The sequence below is a fragment of the Grus americana genome, chromosome 1 (assembly GCF_028858705.1).
Source record: "Grus americana isolate bGruAme1 chromosome 1, bGruAme1.mat, whole genome shotgun sequence".
Classification (NCBI taxonomy): Eukaryota; Metazoa; Chordata; class Aves; order Gruiformes; family Gruidae; genus Grus; species Grus americana.
The window spans coordinates 43327720-43339742 of record NC_072852.1 but is presented as its reverse complement, the minus strand read 5'-3'; positions in this window follow the sequence as shown (position 1 = coordinate 43339742).

Sequence of the window (12023 nt, the reverse complement as noted above, 5' to 3'; positions counted from 1 at the left end):
CAAGAAAAGAGGTGTTTCCCCATCCTCAGCTAGACGAGTTATCAACAAGTTTCGAGCAAAGCAAGGACATTTCATGCCCGTAAATACTTCATGCTAATCTCTAGCAATGATAACAAGATTATGACCTTGAATCAGTGTCACCAGTCACCAGCCAGTGGCAGCAGACCCATTTGTTCTGTGATTTGCACAAAAAGCCATGTTTTTATATGAATGCTTGGGAATACCTGCTGTTCTTGGACTAAGTGCATCCTGGATGCCCCACTGGAGGTGGCAGTGGGATGCAGCTTCCTCTTTTAAATCACTCAGCATTTCCCTCCAGTGCCCTAGGAACCTAAATTTGCTAGATGCTTTCTGTGCGACTCCTCCAAAGCCCCTAGGAGTGCCCAGATGCAACATAACTGGGAATGCTCAGCACCTATGCCTGAACCCCAGCTGGGTCTCAATTTCAAGTTGAATTTGGGCATTGCCAGTTTGTGTGTGGAATTCCTAAAGCCAAGGTCCTGCTAAAGAAAGGGCAGATTTAGGTATTCAGCACATGATGAGCTGAGCCTGGGACAAAGGTAACCCAGCTGACCACAGGATGATCTGAAATCCTGCCTCTCCTCTGGGCCTGCAACCAGTGCTTCAAGCATCCTCCCATGGCTCTAACCTGGTTAGCAATGCAAGACTGAAAACACCTCCTGGATTTTGGATGCTGAGCTGTCCTGGTGGCTGTCAATCATCTTTTCCTGAAAGCCGAGGAAGTCAGGTCTCAGGGGCAGGTTTGTCTAATCGTTATTCCAAGATAACCCAGGAGTGTGAGCCTCTAACTGTGGATTCCAGAGTCCACTCAGGTGAGTTCAGACATCCAGGACCTTTACTGGCTCTAGTCCTTATTATTTTTTGTTCAGGCAGCAATGAAATGACCATCAAGCCTAATCTGGAACAACGCCCATTGTAAGTAAGGCCAGAATATACCCGCTAACATTTTTTCATTAGCAGTTTCTTACATGTTTGTTGAGCAACAACAGGTGGCTCCTTAACAACCCTCCTGAGCATCTTTAAGTTTCTCATTGGTACTGAACATTTAAAAAAAGGGGAAAAAAAAAAAGGACTAACTGAAGAAAGAGCAAAAGCAGTCACTGACTTTTCTGGAAATTGTTCTGATTCCTTAGTGAGTGAGAAGGGTTAAGCAAAAATGCTAGATTATTAACAATTTTCACCAAGCAATGAAAGTAAGCCCTGAGCTTATATTTAGCCATCCTTGGTATTCAGCCAAAAAAAGTAGCAGCAGCTTCCATTTAAGGTTTGGTGCCAATTCTCTAGGTTAGGTACTGCATTCTTTTTTGATATTGTAGGCAGTACCAGTAAAATCAGTTCTTGTTATTCCACCTAAAAAGACAGTCACCGCACTAAGCCTAATTACTTGCATTCCCAGCTACCCAGGACATGTCAGGAGGACACTGGATATGTTGAATAAGCAATTCATTCAATGCGTGCACTGAAAATGAGTGGCTTTTTAAAAGCGCGTGATTGACTACCTGGTTTTTGCAGCTCTCCAGCCATTCAAGAAGAAAACAGCGCTGTTATCTATTTTAAGCACTGTGTCATTTCAGACAATTGCAAACTATGTTAGCAAGCTGCAGTGCAGGCATATTCAGAGGTTTCACACAATTACTAGAGGCCACAGAGCTTTGATATTTATTTTCACTTTTCACCTGCTCAACCAGAGTAGCTGAAAGAGATTAATTTCATGCTATAACTGAATTCCCAAAGGAACCCGAAGCCTCTGATTGCACACATTGCAGCTCAAACACAGCAGCTCGTTCATACACTCTAGAGGGCTTTGGGGAATAAGAACAGCACTGCCACATAAATACACGATTTACATCTGCAAATCAACTGGTAGCATTAACACGCTTGGAGATAAATCCTGTAGTGGGATACCGCAGCAGACCTTTCATTTGTTCATTTTTACTGTTTTAACAGACAGCTTAATGTAAAGAACACCTTTGTACTCAGTCAGGCAGCATATTTCAAAGTGAAGTACTTTCCACACTCTATAATTACATGGTGGAACTTATTGCTCCAGAACATGGAGGTGGCCAAAAGTGCAAGTGAGTTCAAAAGGGACTTTGTGCAAGCTAAGTTCAGAGGCGGCCGCTCAACAGGATGCTCTAGATGCAATCACCTTCCCAGGAAGCTCCCTAAAGTGCTGGACCTAGGAAGAATGATCAGGGAAAGGATAATTTTCAGTATATTCTGATTTTATGCACTTCCCTTAAGCGTTTGCTACTGCCTCTTGTGGGACACAGGACATTATGCAGGGCAGACTTCTGGCTTAACCTAACATGGCCATTCCTCCATACTCACCAGCACTAACTAGAGTTACTGGGTGACACGGATGTTGTAGTTTTGCTCAGGGTAACCTCCCTGCAACTGACTGAATGTCTGTACATTGCAGTCTTTAATAAAAGGGATACTGAGTGTGTTTACACAAGTTAATTAGAGCCAATAGGTCTGACCAGACCCAATCTAAGTGACTTCCTTCTCCGTCCTTCCTCCGATTTCCTGCTATCATCTCCCCCACAGGGCATATGCCAGAGTTATATTTCAGACAAGGTAATGTTATTTCTGCTTCCAAGAGATGTACTGTTTTGTTATTTTTCTAAAAGAATATAAATAACTGAGTCTGAAAATCTTTCTAGCACTGCTCAAAATATGTTCCAAAAGCTCTAACAGAAAGTCTCATTCCCCGTTTGTTTCATATGAACTATATGAGGCTTACGCACCTGGTTGTGAAGTTGAAAATTTTTTAAAAAGAATTCACTTGGAAATTTGACTGGTCGATGAGAGAGGATATTTTCCCCTGACTTTCCCTGCAGTGTACTGAAGTCAGAAATGCAAAAAGGGAAACACAAAGAGCAACTGTCTAGAGGGTAGGCAGCCTTCCTGGACTTGTAAACTAGATTCATATCCAATCACTTGCACTGCAACTGATGAGCTGTTGTAGTAAAATGCACCAAATTCCTAGCAGTTTCCCAGTTGATTTGCGAGGCTTGTAGGGCACATCTTGAGCATGAGACAAATGTACCCAGTTTTTATTTAAAAGAGACTCGCAGCTCCATTTGTATTGGCATTTTAAACCCTATTAGGCATGAGTTCTAGTGTTATTTTTATGGCATTGGTTGACCCCTGCCAAATTATCCACATTCATACATCAGAGAAAGAGGAAAATATTACTCTTGGCTTACAAACATCGGAGAAATGGAAACATATTTAGAGAAATCTTTAAGACACGTTTTGTAATATAATATATCCCACAAAACTTATAGGATAACAATGTTATCCTGTCCTCTAGCCTTGACAGGATCATTACACATAGGTATTTCCAAGAGCCTCCTTTCATATCAGGGAGGAAATTTCATTAAATCACAGCTTTCATGTGCCAACCATAAGTATCAGCTGGCTTCTATTTTCTTTGAAGTGCATTGTAAGTATAATACTAAATCCTTACAAATACCAAGAGATTCAGGGTCTGCTCCTGCAAGGTGCTAAATGTCTTCATTCCTTTGCAGGTCAAATAAGCCCCTACCGTCTATCAAATGCAATGCTGAAGCGTTGCTTTCTTTTAGTGTCATTATTTTTTAAAATGCAGTTGTACGGGGCTTCAGATATATAGTCAGCTCTGCTCTGTTACTTACTGGCAATTTATCTGGGTTACAGACTAACCTCGCTGCAGGTGGAGACACATCATATGGCTCTGTGCAGAACCGGCTTAGCGCTACTTTATTACCCCAGGGACAGCACTGCACGAGTGCACCTGTATTGCTCCACGCTACGGTCTGGAAGCAATGCTGTTGGGTGGAAGCAGTCCAGCTAGTAAACACTACTGCTCTGCCAGATTGCAATTAGTCCCCTGAAGAACCACAGAGCTGTCTTTGCTCAGAGCTCAAGGAACTAAAATATTGAAAAGCAGTAGAGCTATCACTGCAAAAAAGACGACAGATCTAGGGCAGCTCCAACCAAACTGGCTAGTGGCCTTGGGTCAAAAAGGAACAGCTGGGGCAAAGAAGAAAGAAAAGTGACATAAGCAACAGTAGCTCTGACTACTACTCCACCCATGATGGAAGGAAGGAGGCTGGAAACATGACCACAGTGACAAGCTTTTCTGCTCTCCAAAAGGGTTTATTAGCCTGGGTGCAGGTTCAGATGGAACCACCTTGGGTTCAACATCCAAAAAACACACTTCTGACACCAAAACCTCCAGACAATGTGACATGTCTACACCAGAGCATCTGTGCAATGTACACTTTTAAATTCAAGATTTCACCCTAAAGATCAGTTGCTCTGAAGACTGCAGCACCAGGCTCTAGCACACAGGATAGACACTTTCAGAAACCTAGGATAGGGCTCAGCCTTGTCTTTATTATGTCCTGTTGTCTGGGTGAAAAGGACTTCCTGCTAAGCATGTGGGTTTCAGGTTTTTGTGTGGCATCTAGCTTAATGTGGCTAGCACTGGGCTTCAGGAGAAGATCAGGTTTGAGAATATCTAAGGAACCTGAAGGTGCACAAGTCCATGGGACCTGACGAGTTGCATCCGTGGGTCTTGAGGGAACTGGCGGATGAAGTGGCCAGGCCAGTCGCCGTCATATTTGAGAAGTCCTGGCAGTCTGGCAAAGTTCCCGCCGACTGGAAGAGGGGGAACATAATCCCCATTTTTAAGAAGGGAAAAAAGGAAGACCCAGGGAACTACAGGCCGGTCAGTCTCACCTCCGTGCCTGGCAAGATTATGGAGCAGACCCTCCTGGAGACTATGCTCAGACACATGGAAGATAAGGAGGTGATTGGTGACAGCCAACACGGCTTCACTAGGGGCAAATCGTGCCTGACAAACTTGGTGGCCTTCTATGATGGGGTTACAGCGTCGGCAGATAAGGGAAGGGCAGCTGACGTCATCTACCTGGACTTGTGCAAAAGGCATTTGACACTGTCCCGCATGACGTCCTTGTCTCTAAATTGGAGAGACACGGATTCAATGGATGGACCACGCGGTGGATAAGGAATTGGCTGGATGGTCAGACTCAGAGTTGTGGTCAACGGCTCAATGTCCAAGTGGAGAACGGTGACGAGTGGTGTTCCTCAGGGGTCAGTACTGGGGCCGGCACTGTTCAACATCTTTGTCTGTGACATGGACAGCGGGATCGAGTGCACCCTCAGCAAGTTTGCCAATGACACCAAGCTGTGTGGTGTGGTCAACACGCTGGAGGGAAGGGTCCCTTTCAATAGTGATGGGGCTACATAGCAGTGACTTCAAAAGACCTGGAGCCTACAGCAGACAACTGTTTATTACTGAGCTCTCATCGCAGTGCAGGTATAAGGAAAACTAGTGCAATCTGTATCAGAAGCAAGAGCAGAGCAGTCTGCAAACTTCTGCAATACATTTGTCCATCCTGATTGAAATACTGAATTTATCAAAACCAAGCACTTCATGGAAGGATGGCCAGTTAAAGAAAGCAAAATACATACTTTGATTGATACATACACTTTGTCTGATAATTTGCTTTGTGAAAAATCAAGAATAGAATACAATTATAAATCTCCGCATGAAGTTTCAAATTTACTTCTGCTGAAGGAGAATCTTTCTATATGCAGTTTTCTAAAGGAGTGTGGATCAGCAGCGGGCAATGACTTTGCACCTGCATAAAGCATTAGTGACATTGGTACAGTAACAAAATATAAAGCTTGGGTATCTGTATTTTAAAAACACATGCAAGAAAATGGAGAAGCTGTCAAAAAAAACAGAAGTCATTTGAGAGCACCAGAAAATTGCTTTTAGAGAAAAATGAAAGCTCTTATTCTGAGTCTGTTAAAATGAGCAAGAGGTGACTTGCTTATGGTTTCAGTACTGCCATGGGAAAAAGTAATACTTGAAAGGCCCTGAAGTTTAGGGTAGAAAAGCATAACAGGAACCAATGACTTGAAACTGAAGCCAATCAAAACTCAATTAGAAATAAGGAAAAAAAAATAATAGGGACAACAAGATAATATTTAAACAAGTAGTACTGGAAATTATGGATTCACAGACTTTTGTTGTCTTCAGATTAATACCACAAGCTTCTCTGGAACACAAGCTTTAGCCAAGCAGAAGTCCTTAGGATCAATACAAGGGTAATGAATGCAATTTAATGGCCTGTAACACATGGGAGGTCAAACCGGATGATCTAATGGTCCCTCTGGCTTTATAATCTAGGGACAATCATATAAGATGAAAGTGTAGAGGGCAGAGTAATGAAATGAGTCAGGAGTGTGTATGACAGTCTTTGCTGGGACTACTGTGCTACAAAATTAAGAAGTATAGGACTTTGTTTTTTCTTTCATGCCTGTCCATCTTTTGATTTTGTTCCTCCATCGGAAGGCATTTTGTGGATAGATTTCATCACTAACTGTAAACGTTCTTACAGAATTCTCTAGGTAGCACATCACTAGGGTCATGTTGGGACTTCTGTTATAACATTTATGATCATAATTTCCAGGTAAAAGCCTGCTTTTCAAATTCACATTTTGCATGTGTGGTCTCAAGAGAAATTTTAAAATGATTGAGGGAGGCCAGTTGTCCTGGTTTTGGACTGAAATCAGAAGAAAATCATTCATCCGTAAGAAGATACTTGGCATTCTTTTCCACTGCTAATTCAAAAAGCCAAACTTTCAGGTGGCAGGTCCATGGAGGAAACTAGTGCTGCTGAACCATTCTGCACAATGAATAGTAGCAAATGATCACTAGAGAGCAGTTTTGAATATTTACAGCACAGAGTGCATCCTTCCTTGAGTTAAACTACTGACAGTTTTATGGAACGACAAATCTTTTTCTGTGAATTTTGGGCAGAAATGTTTGTGTATTGGTATTTTCTTGATATTCCATAGAAGAAACAAAGAACTCTAGAATTTAACTTGAATCAATGGAGGCTGCAGCCACGTGGGAGATGTGTGGTCTCACGTCTGCACAGCATCCTATGCTATCAGGTCCTGATTCATCTTAGGATGAGTCTAATCAAGTTAAGCAGAGGGACTTATGCACTTTTCACTAAAGGTAACCTGACAAGACAGAGAGTTTTCACACTGTGTCTCTGTAATACAGAAACCAGCTGAAACATATCCATTGCCCCATATCTTTTAGATCAAGGGGGTAAAGATACTACCCATTGTGCAGGAAGCCAGGGCTTCAACCAACTATCATGGTGGCCTTCTGGTGTCACCATGTAATACTTTAGTAATTGTTTTAATAACTTTAAAACTGTTTTGCACTGAATACATTGATTCCTTGTTCACTTCTTTTTACTGAAGAGTTATTTACCTGAAGCCCTAGTAGAGAAGGTTTATGGTATGGGACATTAAGCAAACTATATCCTACTCAGAGAAGAGTAATGATATTATAACCTTACACAGAGCTGATCATTAATTTCAGTATGCAAAAAGCAATTTATTTTCAATATGTAATAATCACTGGGAGTGTAATGCTACCTTTGTCAAGGACTCAGCTTTTTGTAAAAGCGGCAGCTGGAAGTGATATTCAGGTGCAAGGCTGATTAAAGAGAAACGTGATTTAGTGAGATACCTGCTTCCTTATGTGACCTTTGGCAGGTTACTTGAGATAGACCCATAAAAGGACTGAGGCATGGCCAGGGCAGTTGCTCAGCTCCCAGAAGGGATTTCTCAAACCAGCTGGAGTGCCTACATACACTATCCACTAGGCAAACAGTTGGCTGCCTCCTGTGAATCTCCAACCCTGAGCAGGGCTGCAACTGGATTAGGCAATGGGAAATAACAAAGATGTGAAGCTCTTCTACCAGCTTGTAGCCTCAGGTTAAACACCATCAGTACCTTCCTTGATTTGGATCCAGGGAAATCACCTACTCTTCTTACAGATAAGACAGAGCCAAGGGACAAAGCAATGACAGTGATAAAGCAGTTAAGCAGAGCACTCAGAAAATGGGAGACTCATTCAATGCCCTCCTCTACTGGAATGATTTCCAACGTGCATTTCTTAACTGCCATTTACCTAAGCCACCCATCTGTGGTCTGTTTGTGGCCCCTCTCTGTCCCTCCTGTCAGAGCTGGGGCTCTGTACCACAGTGAATGCAAACTTCAGAAGCACGCGACCCCACAGCATGGTGAGAGAAGGGCCTTGCTGGGTCTGGGCCCCACTCCCAGCCCTGCTTCTGTGTTTAACCACAGCTACTGATGCCAAATGTCCATCGGATCACTTCTAACGCAACCTCTTCTGGCTGTCGTTGAAAGTCAAGTGGTCATGGCTCCTTCCCATGCTGGTGCAGAACATGCCTAGCCCAAGGCAGTCTGAGGCCACTGAAGGGTGGAAGCTTCCAAGCTGCCCCAGGGAGGAGAGGACACCTGAGCCAGCAGCAGCTTGGGAAACGATCCATCGGCAACAGACAGCAGGCCCCTTCACCAGTGAGAGCGCTGGTGTCCACAGATTCCCTGATGGCTCAGCAATTGGGTGACTCAGTCTGGATTTTAATGGAAATAAAACTTCATAATTTGATCTGTGCGGGGATCTGTCTCTTCCTCACTCATAGCTTTTGAACTGAACTTTCAAGTATCAGCCAAAGCAGACAGAGAAATATAATTTTCCAGCGTAACTGAGCTCATAGGAAAAGGCAGCTGGGAAGAGGAGTCAGAAGAGAGGAACTGCTAGGTCTTTGACCCATCACATTTTTCGCATTACAAGCAGTCATACAGGTTTAAAGGTACTCATGTCTTCAAAACTATTTCCTATTCTGTGATGGAAGGTGCTGTTGGATACATTGATATGATTTGTTTTTATCCATCTCCTCTGCCAAAGGTATTGGCTTTCTGTCACGAACTGGCACCTTCACCTCTACCTTGCATGAAACACTGTATTTTCAAGTCTGGAAAAAATGGAAGGAAATTGATGGGAATGCTTAGTTCTTCATAATATTCATGTTAAATAGAAAAAAACCCCACATATATATTAGTCCATGGAGCATTCATACAAAACCGTAAATAATCAGACAGGTGGTCTTGATCATGTAACAAAATTATATAACAAAAATATTAAAGAATAGTATTTGTACTTAAATTTAGTAGTCAATTTGCTAACTCATTCCTGCTGTTTGTAGTAGATCACTTGTACACATAGAGAGAGATATAAAATAATCTTGGAGCATATTATGATATATGTGTGTATGGCTGCAATAATTAATCTTATCTGATAATCAGCAAGCTTCTTTCAGCTGCTACAGCCAAGAAAGGAAATGTAGCATCATAGTTTTGTTATGATTAACTCACATGTTTAGCAGTTAAGGTTTGCATTTCACCATCAGAGAAGATTTGGTTGTTTATTTCACTGAAAATAGAATTAGCTTATTAAATGCATTACAATACTGTGTATTGATCTTAAGGAAAAAAATAGCATTCATTAATATAGTGTAATTTATGTTATAAATGTTCCTCACATTGTGTAACAGCTTAACATGTTAATTCTGAACATTCTATTTTCCATATTACAAAAGAGTAATTATCGTATCCAAATCACTGCCAATGCCTCCCACCAAAGGGGCTTCTCCCGTCTAAATACACATAATTTCCTCAGACCAAAACAGTGCCCAGTGTCCCTTCATACCCCCTACTGCTCCCACAATGCCATTCTGGTGCTACGTCTCACTTCTCCCACCTTAGTCTATATACGCAACTCATACCCCCTATTGTACCCACTGCCAAAGTGGGCCCTAGCACCCCCCTTAAACACACGAGTGCCACCTCTATCCCTCTGACTTTTTTTTTTTTCTGCTGCTCGTCCACATGCTGGGCTCCACAACCCCTTCTGGGGCTGAATTCCACACAGCAAACAGGCTGGGCTTCCAGCCCATCAGAGATCTGACTCACTTGTCTCAACTTCACCAGACCGTGGGTTTTCCAGAACAGAGCTATTACATAATTTCAGCCAGCTCCCTTCAAGCAGTCAGCAGTAAATGTACATGTAAAACGTCAGCAAAATTAAATGAAGGCGTCAAACTTGATTCAAATTACCTTTCCCTTCATGACTTGTAGAGAGCTTTAGTAGTAACGCAATTTCTATTCAGAGGCATCCTTAACATAAAGTAAGAAAAGTCACAAGTCCTGAGTATCGATTAAAGGCCCCAGGTCCATTCCAGCAGCAAAATGAAGGTGTCGTAAGTCGGTAACATCTCAACTAGACGTGCTGCACTGCCTGCATAGCCTGCCATTGATGTTGACAAGTATCTGGACTTATGCCTCCCGGGTCTCATGGCAACCTACAGATATTGTTTAATTGCTTATAAATGACCAGATTTCTAAAGGCCAGAAGCAATCGTTTTAACGATCAAATGACCTTCTACACGCACATGTCATAGTATTTCAGCAAGTGACTCAAATATTAAGGTCCTGACCACCATTAAGCTCTTAACCAGAAAGTCTCTCTACTAGAGCTGCAAATTCAGTTAGACCTATTAAACTTTCACAGCATGTAATGCCTTATCATAGATGTTATTAATTGGCAATGGATACACAATTGCCTGTGAAAGATCTAAGACAAAGGTCTGAGAATGTATTTTTCTAAGTAATTTTTATTTAGGTAGATGACTAAAGGAGCCAGATGACAACTTCATATCACTGGGGGTGCAGCGCACCAGCATGTTCTCAGCTGCTAAATTCTCTTCTCAACTTCTTTACCTTGGTCTACAGATCATGTCTGGGCACGTCAGTCTGCGATGCGAGACTCTTGTTTAGATTTTCCATGACTCTGCATCTCTTATGATTCTCATGAGTCGGTTTTCAGAGTTCCTGTGAGTGAGAGCAATAGTAATAGTTTACTCATTAGTAATGTCTCTTTCCATATATAACTGCTCTAGATGCAAATACATATGGAGACATACTTTGTAATTATGGAATTAATTTTCCTCTAGACAAAAGAAAGACCAAGGCTTAAAAGCTTAAAGGGCTTTTTTTTATTATTAAAAAGATGTTCTCTGGGAGCTTATATTTCATTCTCTTGAACAAACTGCAGTGTACTGGAACTTGAAAAGAAAAAATTAGAGTAGGTTGAAAGCAAATAAATTAAAGTTAATAAAAGAGACTTAATATCTACCCATTATCTACATCTCTATTGAAAAAACTTACTTTTTCTGTTCCTCAAAAATTAACAAATTAATATTTTTATAAATTATCAGAACTGTGTACTGGAGTTTTTCTTCTGCGACAACTCATTACTAACTCATGAGCAATCTGAGAAGGAAATCTTCCTACGACAAAACAAGACAGGAATAATGCAGCAGCATGTCTATCATTAGCATAACAAAAAAATTATCTTAAGTACAAATTCAATTTAGAAAGCAAAATTAATTATACTGCACGGAGAAAATTTCTCCAGAACAGGTCTCAAGCTTAGAGCAATCACTTTCAAGTCTGAAGTAGTTCTGCAAAGCAGAACGCTATTATTTTGACAATTTTTCTATCATTTTTCTCATAACATTATGTCTCCATCGTCAAAATAGGACAAACTAAAAACTCATCACCGCACAGCTCTACAGCCTGCCTGGATTCGGTGTGTTAACTTTGGACAAGGCACTCTCACAGTTCTCCCCTTATCCTAGTACATGGCTGCGGTACCAAGGGAGGGAAAACCGGAGAGCAGACTGACACAGGGCTCTTGAAAAGTTTCTTCTGTCCCGACTGCTCCCCAAAGCCTCTGCTCGCTTTAAATTCCCGGCAGCAGATCTGTTTCAGGGGATGACCGTGAAGAATCACAACCCGTTCAGGAATCCCAGGGCAGCGCTGCAGGCTGCCCGCACGCACGCACACACACACAGCCCCCCCCCCCCCCCCCCCCGCCCCAGGGTAGCTGCCGGCAGCGCAGGCACTTTACCGAGCACCCCCGGAGGAGCAGCAGCAGCAGCACCCCAGCGCCCAGCCCGCCGCCTGCCCACACGCGCTGCGGGGAGCCGCGGCAGCCACCCCAACCCGACGGCGTTTTCTCTGAACCGGCG